The sequence below is a fragment of the Carcharodon carcharias genome, chromosome 12, assembly GCF_017639515.1.
Source record: "Carcharodon carcharias isolate sCarCar2 chromosome 12, sCarCar2.pri, whole genome shotgun sequence".
Classification (NCBI taxonomy): domain Eukaryota; kingdom Metazoa; phylum Chordata; class Chondrichthyes; order Lamniformes; family Lamnidae; genus Carcharodon; species Carcharodon carcharias.
The window spans coordinates 127,666,251-127,682,308 of record NC_054478.1 but is presented as its reverse complement, the minus strand read 5'-3'; the positions used below and the strand labels follow the sequence as shown (position 1 = coordinate 127,682,308).

At 42.6% G+C, this 16,058-nt stretch overlaps 1 protein-coding gene across 1 annotated transcript in view; it reads left to right on the top strand.

Moving 5' to 3' along the window:
- The window catches only part of LOC121285134 (receptor tyrosine-protein kinase erbB-4-like), a 1,067,779-nt gene that overhangs the window by 303,656 nt on the left and 748,065 nt on the right, over positions 1-16,058 (top strand). The window lies entirely within an intron of this gene.

Below are 16,058 nucleotides of genomic sequence, written 5' to 3'. Positions count from 1 at the left end.
ATTCAGAAAATCCAACGTCTTGTCTCAAAAACCGCTGAGCTATCTGCAATGAGTGCGGGGGTGGATATGGGGACGCTCAATCGCAGCCCAATTTTCCCAACATAGTGGGAGCTGAGCTACAATAGGTAAAGCTCCAGTCTCCAGAACAAAAGATTAACCTCCAGGACTTTGCCATGAACAAGCCAGGAGGAAAGTCATTGAGGCGTTATAAAATTTTTTGTTTAATTATGTAAGTATCAGAAATGGAGAAAAATAGCTGTTTGACTTAAAAGAAGAGGTTTGCATTTATATAGGGCTTTTCAGGCTCGCCGGATGTCTCAAAATGCATTAGAGCTAATTAAGTATTTTTGAAGACATGTAGTTGTCGTTGCAATGTAGGAAATGCAGAAGCCAAAACGCACATGGCAAACAGCGATGTGATCACGATCAGCTAATCAGCTTTTGTGATGTTGATTGAGGGATAAATATTAACCAGAATACTGTGGAGAACTCTCCTGCTCTTCTTTGAAATAGTGCCATGGGATCTTTTATGTCCACCTGATCAGGCAGCTGGGGCCTTGGTTTAATGCCTCATCTGAAGGACAGCACTGTTCCAACAACACAGCACTCCTTCAGTCCTGCACTGGTGTGTCAACCTTGGTTTTGCTACTCGAGCCCTGGACTTAAACCCAGAACCTTATGAATTAGAAACGAGTGTGCTACCAACTGAGCCTCAGGTAGCACTGATGGACATAAATCATCTACTTTGCAGTTGGGATTGGTAGGTGGTGCATCATGCAGATGGGCATGGCAGGTGGCCAATGGCAGGATTCTGGGGCAGGACAATTGGAGACAGCAAGTCATGTGATGACTCCTCCTCTGTCCAAACAGAGTTGCAACCCTTAAGCCTCACCAAGTCGTCTTTGTGCATATTTCTGAAATCAGTGCTTCATAAGAAGCCTGTGAGTTTGCAGATGATTGCACTGATGTGCGACTTTCCTCCCCCTCCTTTGCAATCCTTGATCTCATTTTATGAATGCAGTCCTCTCAGCTTTCTGTTTCTGAGCTGACACACTGCCCCCCTTTCCTTCCTAAAACACTCTTTAGGGAAATGGGAAGAGAAATAAAAGTCAAAGCTTCCGACAGTGTTTCATGCACAGCATAGGTAAGTGAGCTAAGGTTAGCATTTCAACTGAGAAGCATCTGCTTTAACTGCACGCATTCAACCAATAGAGTACCCCTGCAATCCGAATCATAAAGAGATCTTGGCAGTCATCAATGAAGGAGTCATTATTTATGCTGCAGGGTCAAGTACATCCACTTTAAATGGAAATATGTGTTGTCAGCTCAAAAGCACTCACCAATTTACTGCTGGTGTGAAACTGCCATACCCTGATCCTCCGTGACAAGGAGTTACCTGCAACCCATGGACATCACTGAATGAACAGCTGGAATGGAGGAAGAACTTCCTCCAAGCAAAACTGTACAGAGGGAGGCAAAAAGTTAAATGCCTCCAGATAACTAGGCACCTGGTTTCTTTTTATCCAGCATCCTTGGAAAAGCATTGTCGCTCTATATTAAATAAAGCAGTAGCGTCCGTTTTCCGGTTGTGGTGTCTGAACTAGGAGCATAAGTAACCGTAGAATTTTGTCAGACCCATAGCATCAAGTTCACAAAAGGTAATGTAAAATTTCCCCTTTATAGCTAACATTTGAAGTACCTCATGAAATATCATTGTGAACTGCTCTTCCACCCAAACTGATTGTTATTAATTAGGCTATTCCTACCAGTCATTGATTTTTGTGCTGAATGCACTGGTGCTGTTTCGCACCCCAGGTAAGCCCTTCGGGAGTTCCTTGGTGTCATTGTGCTGACCCGTCATTGCCTATTATGTAAAAATGCTCTCTGTATTAGAACACAATGCAGAGCGGCCTCATTATTGGCCAGTTAGATTCCCTGACCTTCAGTGCCATTTACCATTAATGGAGAGTTGGCTGAAGGGCATTTGCATGCTGTGTTACTTCACAGCTTGCCTTCCTTTACGTGATTTAGTGAGCATAAAGATCCCTGTTTTGTGATGCATTTAGATTCCATTTCAAGTGTCAACTCTGATTAAAAATACCATTACATCGTGCCTGCCCTGTGAGATATTTTTATCATTTTTCTTTCTGGCAGATATTTAGTTCTTCTTTTTACCATGTTAGATTCCATGGGCAGAATTTTGCCCTCGTTGGTCAGGCTCGGCGGGGGTGGGCAGAAGCCCGCAATCGGGACTGCAGCGCTCAGCGCTGCCTGGGGGGAGGGGGGAGGAGGGTGAGCGCGGAAATTCGCAGATGCTCATGTGCAGGAAAAGCTTCCTGAGGCATAGGGCTGCCTCAGGGAGATGGAGATGTATATAAAAAATGAAGAGTTTTAAGGTGTTAAAAAAACATGTCCCCTCATGTGACTCTGCCTCATGTGCAGGGACATGTTAGAAATTGGTGTGATAATTTAAAAATTTTTTTTAATGATGGATTGAAACCTCAAACGGCCCGTGGACGAGGCTTCACAAAAAATGCAAAGCCTGCTTGGTCTTTTCGCCTGCCCACCAAACGTAAGGTTGGAGGGGCAGCGAAAAATTTAATTCAATTACATTGTTAATGGCCTTAATAGACCTTTTTAATTTGTCGGCGGGTGTGCTGCCGACTCCTGTGCGCGCCTGTTGACTGAAATATCGCGCAAGTGTGCGATGACGTTGGGACGCTCGCCTGACATCATCGCGCATCATTTTACGCTCGCTCGGGTTGGGCACGTGCCTGCCCGACGAGCTAAAAATTCTGGCCTGTGTTCATGTACGTCAGGTGACTCAAATTTCCTTGTCCAAACACGTAAAATTCTCCCACTTAAAAAATATAACTGCCCTGACCACTGAATGTAGGAAACTGCAATGACTTCAATCACTAATTCCAGTGGTACAATCCATAGCCTGGAAACCCTTTGTGTAAAACAAGTTTCTCCTACTGTCTGTTCTAAGTCTCTTATATTTCATCTTATATGTAAGCCCTCACTCTCTCATTTCCAAATCTCTCCGCGTCTTCATCACTTCCTGGGTTTAAGCGAATGGCCACAGTGATCGCCGTGTCCACCAGCCGGAAGGACAGGGGCAACCCCGCCACAGCCATTCACGCAACCCCCAACAGGATTAAATGCCAATCAGGCATTAAACTGTCTGCCATCGCTGTTCCTGTGCCCTTAAAGGTAAAGATCTTGTCTCCCAAGAGATGTTGGCCAATCAAAAGACTAGGAGCTTTTCAGTCCCAGGAACGCCACTGGGAGAGGTGGCCGCTGCTGAGACTGCAGCAGGCCCCAGAGTGCAGTGAATCGGTTGAGCTTGCCGGGGCCAGTCAGTGAGGGAAGGGGGGAGCAGGGATCCTTGTGGAGAGCAGGGAGGGAAGACTGTTCCAGGAGGGGTGGCCCTTGCTGCCAGGGAGGGCTGCTATAGACCACAGGGTGCCTGACAAGAAAATGACAGACGCTCCACGCCTGGCCTTGCCTTCTGATTCTATGAATCCACCCACCCTGGCTCCGTACCTCTCAGCCCGTGGGATGGTTGGGGTGGGGGGGGGGAATCAAATTTCACCCTCTATCACTGTACCTCCTCTGGACCTATGAGCCCAAGCATTTCTGCTTTCCCTCTGACTTTGGCCTCCTTGTATTTGACTCATTTTCTTTGGTCCACCATTGATGGCCATCCCTTCAGCAACCTCGGCCCTAAGCTCTGGAATTTTATCCCTCTCTACCTCTCTCTTCTCTTTTACAACCCTGCTTAAAACCTGCCCCTTTTGGATGATGCATCAACCAATGTACAGTTTACACCAACCCTCCCCCTCACCCCAAGGAGGGGAGTCAAGTAGCTACCAGTCTAAAGAAACTTCCAGCAGCAGCAAAATTAACTTCAGACTGGCTCTAAGATGTGTGACTTTACATCACTTGCCCACAGGGAGCACCTAACAAATGAGCTTAAAGGGACAGATCTTGTTAGCAGCTAAACATCACAACAGCGCTCCAGACTAGCCATACACAACACCACATGAGATAGCTAGCATTAACTAAATGTTCAGATCTTCAAGAGATCATTCGCAAAGGGCCGTGATATTTTACATAGAAAACCTTATCCATTGTGAAAATGTTACGTTGTTCCTGTAGCTGGGTGGGCAGACGTCTCTTATAGCTCCTTCACTGTACAGTTGTATGTTATTCCAGGACTCTCACTGAAGAGAGCTGTTTCACTAGCAGATATAGCTGTCCGCCAGTGTGAACAGGTCCTGCTGTCGGAGTAGGAATCAACATTCTTCCCAGCCCCGGATGCTGAGTTTAAGCAATTCACAAAGCAATTTAGGGCCCTTAGTCGCAGGCAGAACTCAGCAGATTCTGGCTGATAACTGAGTATTTTTTTAATTGCTTCAGAGCTTTTGGGAATCAGATTCAGGAATGATACTGACCCATGATACTGAATTGAGAGCGGGCTTACCTGTTAGTGGACTCACTACCATACTTCAGCTGGACAGCAACCTTTCTGACATGAGGCCTGATATGATGGGTCTTTAGCAGGCTGATGACCGTTGAGGAAGTATGTGCCATTTAGCACACACTCAAAGCGGTAGTATGGAAACACAAATCAGGAGAGATTTAAAACCGGGTTGCGGACTTATCACCTGTGAGACACTATTGTACAGAGTCAAATTCTACTCCAGGAAATCCTTTCTTGTGAAAAGGCTTGAATATGGAGATGGTAATTCATAAAGGACTTGCATTTGTCTGGCACCTTTCACAAGTTCAGGACATTCCACACACTTTGCAGCCAATGAAGTGTCATCACTGTTGTAGTGAAGGAAATGTGGCAGCCACATTGCTCCCACAGACACAGCAAAGTGATAATGACCAGATAATCTGCCTTTAGTATTAGTTGAAAGGTAAATATTGACCAGGGCACCCTGGTCGTCTTCAAAGAATGCCACAGGATCTATTATTCCACCCAAGGATCTCAGTTTAATGTTTCATCTGAAAGATGACACCTCCCACAGTGCAGTACTCCCTCAGTACTATATTGTGGTATCAACCTAGATGATGCACTGAAGCGCCTGGAGTGAGCACGTGAACCCACAACCTTCTGACCCCAAGGTGCAAGCGCAACCAATTGAGCCATGACTAAAAATTAAGAGCAAGATGGATTGGGGTGAAAATAAATATGCGCCCATCAAAACTGCACTTCGCATTCAAAACTGATCACTTTATTTTAACAAGGTATGAGCCACCCTCACAAAGGGCAATTGGAGATGAACAATAAATGCAGGCCTTGCCAGTGATGCACACATCCCTTGAAAGAATATTAAAAATTATAGCAATATAGATTAGAGATTCAGGAACTTCAGCCAGTACTAGAGCTGCACCATTAGCACAGAGGAAACAAGAGCTGATTTCATTAATTCCCTTTGAATTTAGTAATAGAATCCTAGGGTCCCACAGCTTGCTGACTCAGATGGGAGAATGCTGCCAATGAGCCACGACAAGCTTGTAACACAGGGAAGCCATCAGTGAACTATATTCACGCCTTTTACATTAAGGGCCAGATTCACAGCTTCAGCCGGTGCACTGAGACCACGGAGCACACACAAGTCACATCTGTAATATGAAGGGTATCCTCTAATGTTGGGGATTAGGTCTGAAGGTTTGTAGTGACCAGCAACATAAAACCCATGGATATTAACGTCTAGTGTCACTGGAGGTATTTGTCTAAGCCTGTCCCTTTGGAAAAGCATTTCTTGAAGTTTATTGCACTTGGCCTGGCAATTAGGGCTGTCAGTCCCTGAGGATTGTCCTGGAATCTTCAGGAATTTTAAGAAAATAATGTTCAAAAATGATTGTTTCTTCCATTTGCTTTGAGCACGTTCATTTACCAGCTATAAAAATATTGGAGATGGGAGGAAAGGCTGTTTGATCAGGCCCACATATATGAGGAAACCACCCCCCAGGAATACATCCAACCAGAGTTGGCAACCCTACTGCCATATCACCGTGAACATCCCTCCGCAGCAATGCTCCCCTTTAATATCCTTATTTTGGGGTTCCCTGAAACAGTCAGGATTAATAACTAAGAGTGTTGAAAGTTCACGCAGCAGGTGCTAGCCTGTGCAGAGGAATATTTTGCCAATTTTAAGCATGTGTTAATGAAGCAGTATAAAACAAGGTAGAAAACCCTTAAAGGTCACATTTTGCCAGAGGTAAAGCATCTCTGCTAACTCATCCCTGCAGGCATTTAGAATCTATGCTAACTCTCAAATACAGTTTATAAATAATAATAACACTTGCATAATAATACATATAGTTTCTTATTATGTCAAAGTGCCTCATATGGTGAATAATCTCGGCAAATCCAAGGCAGAATTCTCTTACATTTGACTTCTAATGAAACAAAAATTGACAGAGCTGAGCAGAACAAAGAGGCGTAGTTTGCATCTTTTATAACCTCGCGCCTTAACAAGTTTTCCACAGTAACATCTCACAAGGGCTTCAGTTTAAAATAAGATTATTTTCATAAACAGCAAACTGAAATGGAATAAAAATACCACCAAATCTCAGCTTCTTATTTATTTGTATGAAATTAATTATATTTCTTTTTATCTGCATTGGAAATTGATAATGGACTGGCACCACTGAATATCAAATAAAAAAAAAATTAGCCTGCTGTTTGGAGACAAAATGCACAGAATACATTCTGGTCTATTTTCAGTTGCTATGGAATTCCATTACTTAGGGCTTGAGAGTGTGTTGCCGTTTCTTGCATGCTAATGCACCATCGCACGCTCACCCCTCAGAATTGTAGAAAGCACAAATTCTGCATTTTTGAGCTGAAAGGCATCATTCACAAGAGAAGAGAAACAGTTTGTTACCAACACAGCGCCAGATGTTAATAGGAGCCTCGATGCATTAATTCCAACTCCTCAAATGACCTTCATTTTTTTGGTTTATTGTATCGCCGCAGAGGGGATTCATGCTAGCTATTCAGAAATGAGAAGGGGACACAAGAGTGGCACATTGCAGGGCAATCTTAATACAGGCAACACAAGTGTGTTGAGTGGGAGGGGGCTTGGGGCTCCGCGAGGGCTTATTTCCCACCTGCCCAAAGGGAAATAAATTTGCACAGCCTAACTTCACCAATAATTGTTAATTGAAAATGCTGCTCATTAGCAGCTTGTTTCTGACGGAATTTAATGGAAATTCTTGAGCACAGAAGGGAAACAGGGTGATTGAAGAGAGGTGGTAATTCTATGATGAATATTAATGGCTAGCTAGCTTTCCATATTGTCATGTGCTAAGAGGCAGAACTCACTTTAAGCAGCCAGGAGAGATGGGATGAGGGGAACACATTGGGAGCACCGCAAGAAAGCAGAACCACTCGGCTGCTATTGGCATCATATGGCATGGGTCAGGGTGAAGCATTAGTCAGGATGCTACATTTTCACTCTCCACAGATTTAGTCCAACTGTAGTTTATATTTTGTTTCATTTAGAGAAAAAAGGGCCACAGCACTCAGTTGGTTTGGTTCCTCACCAAATTGCTGTTCTTCATGTGTTGTCCTGATTTGTTTATCCGTAAATTTGTGGGCATCCAAAACTCTGCTGCACGTCTCCTTACTCATTCGTCTTTCACTCCTGATTGTAGTGGTGCTCTGCCCAAGGACCAGTCCTCTGCTTGTTTCTCCATGACTCGTGGTCCTACACTTTCCTCTTCAGTTGCTCATTAGAACTTCCCATTTTCAACTTCAGTTAGTCAAACTGACTAGGGGAAAGAATACACGAGGTAGTTTCTCACTGCCTTCCTGATGTGTGCTTCAAGAAAACACAAGTCCTCTTCCGGAAGGATCCTCCACCTGTAAGCAGCTGTTGTCCCTCAAGGTTTTAGCTCCCCCAGCAGCACCACCAAAAATTTGCTGGTTCTGCTGTTGGCCATGACTCATAACCCTGATCGTGGGCCTGGGGCGATTCCCATAAGGCCAGGGTCAACCACCCCCTGAGGTCTCAAATGAGCCTGCTACCCTGACCTTAACATAAGACCATAAGAAATAGGAGACGGGGTAGACCACATGGCCTGTCGAACCTGCTCTGCCATTCAGTATGATCATGGCTGGTCTTGGGCTTTAGCTCCACTTTTCCACCCATATCCTGACCTGGGATACGTATGTTGGTTCTGTATAGTGCTTGCTGCATCTGTGTTGTAATTGGTGACTGCTTCTTCTCAAAATACAGTCAATCCTTCAAAGAACTTAAAGCATATTCCCAGGCTAAGACTGCAGGAGTGACCTTAGGATTCTTCTCCAGTGGAATTAGGAGGTTGTCAGGAGAATGATAGCTGTTTAGGATTGAATGATGAGAAGCGGCAGGATGGAATGGGGAGCAGACTTACTTCAGGGAGTTTTGCCTGTATTTGAGGGACCAAAGGATAAGAAAATTGCAAGAGGTACAGTGAAAAGTGGCAGTAGTAGGGAGCGTGATGAATTCTTTTAGGCCCCAGGTGGATGTTGGGTTGGAGAAAACAGCACCACTTACTTTGGAGGTGGAATTAGGAGGACAAATTGAGAAGCAAGTATATTAAATAATATACTGTGACAAATAGGTAGGACAGAAATACCTTAGAATGATGGGAGAGGAAAGAGTACAGGAATTGTATCATTTATAGGAAGTGAAAGCTAGCCACAAGGCTCTGAATATTATTTAAGTGCATAGATTGATTTTAGATTTGCTGAAAATTCATGGAACTTGATTTAAAAAAAAGAGATGCCATGGGGCTGTCAAAGTCTGTCAATCTGTGTCAGAGTTTCCATGTTAATATTGATAAGTATCAACTGGTGCAACATTTAGCTTCCGTCAACAAACACTGACATTAGCCAAATACAACGGACATTTGATTTGAAATATTTAAGTGTTAAGGAAAGAAAGACTTGCTTTTATATGGCGCCTTTCAAAACCACTGGATGTCTCAAAGCATTTTACAGTCAATGAAATATTTATTTATTAAGTGTAGTCACTGTTGACTGTAGGAAATGCAGCAGAGCAGCTAATTTGCACAAAACAAGCTCCCACAACCAGCAATGTGATAACGACCAGATAATTTGGTTTTGTGATGCTGATTAAGGGATAAATATTGGCCAGGACACCAGGGATAACTCCCCTACTCTTCCTTAAATAGTATCATGGGATCTCTCACGTCCACCTGAGGGGACAAGCAAGGCCTTGGTTTAAGGTCTCATCTGGATGACAGTGCAGCACTCCCTCAGTATGAGAGTGTTGTGCTTTAGTCTCTGGATTGAAACCTGAAACCACAACTTTCTGACTTAGAGGCAAGAGTGTGATAAAGAGAATTCACAGCAGACAAGTGTCACAGTATATCAGAGTATCAGTGAATGAATTACACTTATCCCAAAGCTGTGTTTCCTTTGCATTGTTCATTCAGCAAATATTACTGACCTTTCGAGATATTTTGACAGATTATAAAATGTTGGGTGTATAATATTGCCATTTGACTTGATTGAACTGAGTAATCGGATGGGACACCACTAATAACTGGCAACTCTGAGTTGAGCAACAACAGACATGTCCTCTGGATGCCCTAAGTTTGACACACAACCCAGATGAATCTATCCGTCCTCTCAGGTGGACGTAAAAGATCTAATGGTATTATTTCATTGAAGAGTAAGGTTATACCCAGTGTTCTGGCTAGTATTCTTCCCATAACCAATGTCACTAAAGCAGATCATTCGGTCATTATCACATCGCTGTATGAAGGAGCTTGCTGTTGAAAACTTGATTGCTGTATTTCCTAATGACTCGAAATGTATTTCATTGGCTGCAAAGCGCTTTCGAACGTCTTCAAAGTTGTGAAAGGTGCTATTATAAATGCAAGTCTTTTCTTTCAATCATATTTTTCAAGCAGGGTGGAAGATTTGCACCTTGATTTTGCTTTGCTTCCTTTGCTTGTTTTGATTGCAAATCAACTGACTTTTCAAGGAGCTGCAAGAATGGAATAAGGTTGATTGTTGGTATATGGACTACCAGCTCTCCAATGCCACTGTATGTATGCTTTCCACTATTGCTTTATGTGAGCAGGTGTGTGTGTGTGTGTCTGTATCTGTCTTGCGTGCATGTTTTTAATGGAAATCACTGGCAGTAGATGCCAAGTTTACAAAGCCAGTTTCCATTCTAAATTGTGGAGCAAGAATTTAGAATGGAAATGTAAGCATAAGGACAATATATTATTACTTTAAAATGGAGGACTGAATTATGTCTGCATATTTTGGTCCAATTATCCTCAGCCTCTCACCCTGAAGTGGGGGTGGAAGAGGCTGCATGATGAGAATTATAAACATCAATCATGTTTTTATTGAGGCCCTCATCCCCGTCATTTTTCAAGTTGAATTTGCTATTTAAAGTTGCTATACCATCCATTTAGAGGTCAGAATAAAAATCTGCAACGAAAGAAAGCACAGCATTCACTATTTAAACTTCTGTAATTATTGCAAACTTGTTTCTTCTTTGAAGACTTTCTTTGATGTTTCCTATAGTCACTGAACATTTCAAGTCCTTTTCATCACTTCAGTGCAGAGAAGCTACCTCTTTGTTCCACTTTGTCATTAAGTAACTAACCCCAGATGGATGTACAGGACTTCCCTTTAGAAGAGGGACTCATTCTGTTGCTTTAACGGGTATTGTCAGTAATTACAGATATACGGAACAATGAATGCTTAAAGAATAATGGAGATATCTTGATACAAGAGAGGGAGCAGTGTCTAGCAGAGGTTCCGAGAGTGGCCCTGCAGCAACATACAGGATCCTGGAGTTTTGGGACGTGATTCGCTGCACAATGATTTCAGTTATGTCGCTATAGGCAGTTGTCAAGTAGAACCAGCCAGAGAGAAAACACTCTATGGGGACAATGGTTCTATTTTAATGGGGCTCTTTCACCTTAATTTGTGGACCCTGCTGGTTTAATGGTATCCCTTTATCTCCTTTTGTTGGAGAGGGAACAGCATTGAATCTCAGGTCTGTCACCAAATGTACAAGGGCCACAATTGCAAAGGAAATGGAGCATAAGTGCACCTCCCCAACTCTTGGCCATTTTTAAAGTACCAATTAAAAAAGTACCAATGACTTAGCACCAATAAACCTGGCAGACATTCAATGCAGAGATGATTATAGTGATGCATTGACATCTTTGGATGGGACATTAAATCAAGATGCCCCTGTCCTCTTAGGTGGACCTAAAAGATCCCATGGCAATATTCTGAAGAAGAACAGGGGAGTTCTCCCCAGAGTCATGACCATTATTTATTCTTCAAACAAATTCTAAATAGATCATTTGGGAATTTATCTCATTGGGAGGGAGTGAGAGCTTGGTGTATGCAAATTGGCTGTCACAAATCCAACATTGACCCAGTCATTACACTTCAGAAATCCCTTGTTAGCTGTAAAGTATTTAGGGATTTCCAGAGGTTCGAAAAGGCACTATATGGATTCAAAAGTTCATTCTTTTGTGTTCCATGGCATTATTTAGAGCTCTTTTAATCTGCATAGAATCCAGGTCCTTGATGAACCTTGTACATAGCTGATGTGCATAGTCAATGCAGTTAATGGCTTGAAAGCCTCCACTGTGGGTTGTGGACCTCAAACACTCAGGCCTTAATGTTCATGGACACAGTGTGTGAATTACTGCAGTATTATTGACTCTGCATATTTACATTTTTGTGAAGGATATACATATAAATATAAATACATATATACGTACAAATATACTGGGAGGATTTTTCCACTCATGGGGGAGACTAGAACTAGAGGACACAGTTTAAGGATAAGAGGCCCCCCTTTTAAGACTGCAATGGGGAGAAGTTTTTTCTCTCAGCGGGTCATTCCCTTCCCCATCGAGCAGTGGAGGCTGGGTCATTGAATTTATTCAAGGCAGAGGTAGACAGATTTTTGATAGACAAAGGAAATCAAGGGCTATTGGGAGCAGGCGCAAAGTGGACCTGAGATCACAACCAGATCGACCGTGACCTTATTGAATGGCAGAGTGGGCTTGAAGGGCTGAATGGCCAACTCCTGCTTCTAAGACCTATGACCCCTTGATATAGAATATAAAACATAGAAACAAGCCATTTGGCCCAACTGGTCTAGGCCAGTGTTTATGCTCCACTTGTGCTTCCTCCCACCCTACTTCATACAATTCCATCAATTCCTTCCTCCCTCATATGCACATCTAGCTTCCCTTTAAACGTATCTATATTATTGGCCTCAACCAGTCTATGTGGTAGCAAGCTCCACAGTCTCACCACTCTCTAGGTATGTAGTTTGGCCTGCTTTCTTTAATAGGTTTCTTATTGACTGTCTTATATTAATGACGCCTAGTTTTGGCTTCCCCACCGCTGCCACCCCGCAACCCCCCCCCCCCGCCCCCCCCAACCCAACCCCTCCCAAAAAGAGAACACAGGGAAAAAGCACCTTTGCTTAAAGAGTAAAACATGTATGGAATGAGCTGTCAGCTTTGTGAGTGGAATCAAGGGCATCAGGAGAGTTGACAATGCCTCTGCATACCAAGCTGGGTATGTTGGAGTCTTGGACGATGAGCTCACTGGGACAAGGGCCCTTCTTCATCTTCTTTTGTCCTTATTAAAACTGTCAAGATTTGGCAGTGTCTCAAATCAGCAACAAACAAAACCTCCTAATGGTTCATTCTATTCCTGCCGGTCTGCTTTTGAATTTTGGCACCCACTTGGCAGGATTGGGTGATTAAATAAATCCAAAAAAACAAATAATGGCACACAATTTTAACAAAATGTAATACTAAAGAAAAGCAGTTTTTAAACAAAAGGAGGCCTGACTTTATTTGATTTTCTGCAATGTGGTGCACACTGAGTACGGAGAGGGAAATGGCACTGCTATCCTGGTGATCCAAACATTTGGTTTGCATAATTAAAAATTACAAAATAATAATCCTTTAGCTGGCATTTTATACAGTGAGTTCTGAACAAACAGCAAAGTTGCACAGGAGCCATATGATCGAGCAGATGGCTTCTGACTAATTTTCAAAGGTTTGATGAGTGAAAATTGTTCCTTTTAATTACTTGTCAGTCTGGTGACTGCGCAAGGGTTAAGAGCTGGTGTTTGAGGAAATTTGAACTGACTCTTCAAGTTGGAGCCCTCAAGGCATCTTTTACAGGGACATCCAACTGTTGGTCATGATAGGATGACTATTCAATTAATTAAAGTAACACACTTGAGATGAATAACAAAATATTCCTCCTTTTTGGCTTATCTAGACTTTGTGAATCACTGAAGTCAATAATTATGTAGTGGTAGACAATGGGATGTTCAGGTGCCTAAAGATTTTATTGGGGTGCATGGAAATAGACAACCTTGAAGGTGATGTTATGGTGTCATAGGATGCTGATGTACCTAATACATCCTAGTATGTGGTAGTAAGATACAATCTCATATGTAGTCTTCTCAATCTCAGCTTGGGTTGGTGGTGGGATGGGTAGGTGGTGCTTCCCTAAGGGAAATTAAACTTACTAGAAAAGGAAAATCTCATGTAGATTCTAACAACAAGGTTTGAACTCGGGAGGATGCCATTTAACTGCCCATTCAGGCTTAGGAGTGATGGTGATATGGAGCATTACAGAGGAAAACACTACTAAAAAAGTAGCTAAGGTGTTGAGGCAGGGCTTGTAACTGTGTGGACAATAATTGACAATGTCATTTACGGCATTGATGATATTTTTTTTATTGCAATTTTCCCCTAGTCACAGCACACTGTCAAACATTATATTCATAGCATTTACATAGATCCATTGAATTATAAAAGGATTTACCACTGAAGGAGGCCATTTGGCCCATTATGCCTGTTGTCGCTCATTGAAAGAGTTGTCCAATTAATTCCACTCCCCTGCTTTCTCCATTGCCCTGTAAATTTTCCCCTGTTCATTATTTATCCAATTTCCTTTTTGAAAGCCATTGTTGAATCTGCTTCCACCACCGTATCAGGCAGTGAATTCCTGATCATAAAATCTCCACTGTGTAAAAAAAAAATGACTCCTCATGTCGGCTCTGGTTCCATGGTCAATTCTTAAGTCCTCTGGTCCTTTTGCCAGCAGAAGCAGACTCTCTTTCAAAACCCTTCCTGATTTTGAACTCTTGTATCAAATCTCCTCAACCTTTCCTTCTCTCAGGGGAATACCTTAGTTTCTTCAGTCTTTCTATGCAACTGAAGTCTTTCATCACTGGTACAATTCTAGTCAAGCTCTTCTGGACTCTCTCTCAGGCCTTGACATCCTTCCTGATTCACAGACTTGGCCACAATACTCCAGCTGAGGCCGAAACTGTATTTTATAACGATTTATCATAATTCCTTGATTTTGTAATCTATGTCTCCATCAATAACTTCAAAGATTCCTTGACTTTATGATAGTAAAGAAGGGTACACAAGCTCAACAAAGTACAATAAAGGCTCTATATAAATGTAGGCAGCCATATTCAAACACGATGAAAAACTTGGAGGGGTGGAAATGTTATAAAATGCAATGGAAAACCAGTGTTCATTCAGTTTGCAGTTATGATGTCTACAGCAAATACCCTTCCATAGAGCTGATGTACCCACCAACTAATTTGATGGGTTTTAATTGCAGATGCTGGAGTCTGCTATTTCTTGGCTATTTCAAAACAATTGTCTGAGAAACTGATGGATACGCTTACCATGCCCCTTTCTCAAGACCTAGATCTCCATGATTGAGTGCGGTGTTGAGAGCTTCATTGTCATTTTAAGCAATTTATGTTGAGCAGAAGTGGGAGTTTCATGTGCTGTAACTCAGTTGGGGCAGCTGATACACTCGTGAGCAGTGAATAAATATAATTGAGTATGGGTTGGCAAGGAAGCAACCAATTACTCATGGCAATTTCTTGGACACTTCAAGATTGAAAACCGCATTGTGTAGACCAGCCTTCTGAAATTGTGTTAGCTTTCCTTTCTCTCCAAGGCAATCATTCTTGTCCGCAGGCACATATGCCTGCAGTTTCCAGGAGAGGGTCACTGGGTAGTGATCAAGGGTGTGTGCTTTTTATTCCCCTCTCTAACCCAGGGCACTGAGGCCAATTGTATCCCAGTCACTATTTATTTTCTTAACCTATTCTTTGCTCATTCTTTCAAATACCTCCTTCTTTGGTGTGTGTTCATTTCTGTCTTTAAGTACCTCAGGATGTTTCTCTACATTAAAGATTCTATTTAAATGTTGTTGGTATCATTGTAGTATCAGGTGAAATGTCTTTGAGGAGACATCCTAATTCTTGATAGGATTTCCATTACAACAGTAATCAGATAATTGCTTAGTTGCTTGGTAGAGAAAAAAGACATGCTGTCGAAGCTTTTCGTCTTGCACTTATCAGGATAGAATCGAAAGAATACCAAATCTCAAAGGGAACAATAATTTATACTGCATGAGAAGAGACTGCTGACTGGTTGGCAAGTGGACTCTGATTGGTAGAGGCATTGCCATGGAGAATGTACCAGGGAACAGTTAAATGCCAAGCTTTTTGACTTCAAACAGGCAATACAAGAATAATCTGTGGCACTGCCGTCACTATGTAGTGTACCATCACTTCTTTACTTGGAATACCCACTGTGCACTATAATGCATGGAATTCCCTTCCACTGCACCCGCCTCCACCCACCCCCCCCCCCCCCCCCCCCGGCCAATCATCTCACCACCCGTCTCACCACCACCAACTCTTCATCCCTGTGAATAATAGAATGTTTCTGGTGGTCAAGTTCCCCCAAATTCTGGGCTTGTACATGTGGTAGAGCAATAGCCATAGACAAGGGGACAAAGATAAATTATAGAAATTAAGTGTAACCTCTTTTGTCTCTTGAGGTTGATTTATGTTGGGCAGGTGGAGATTGGTTCCAGAGAGCTGTGTCACACAAAAGGGCTTTGTGCCTCAAATTCTGGTGGACAATTAGGTAGGCAGATAATCAAATAATTGCGCTTCCTAATCCAAGCC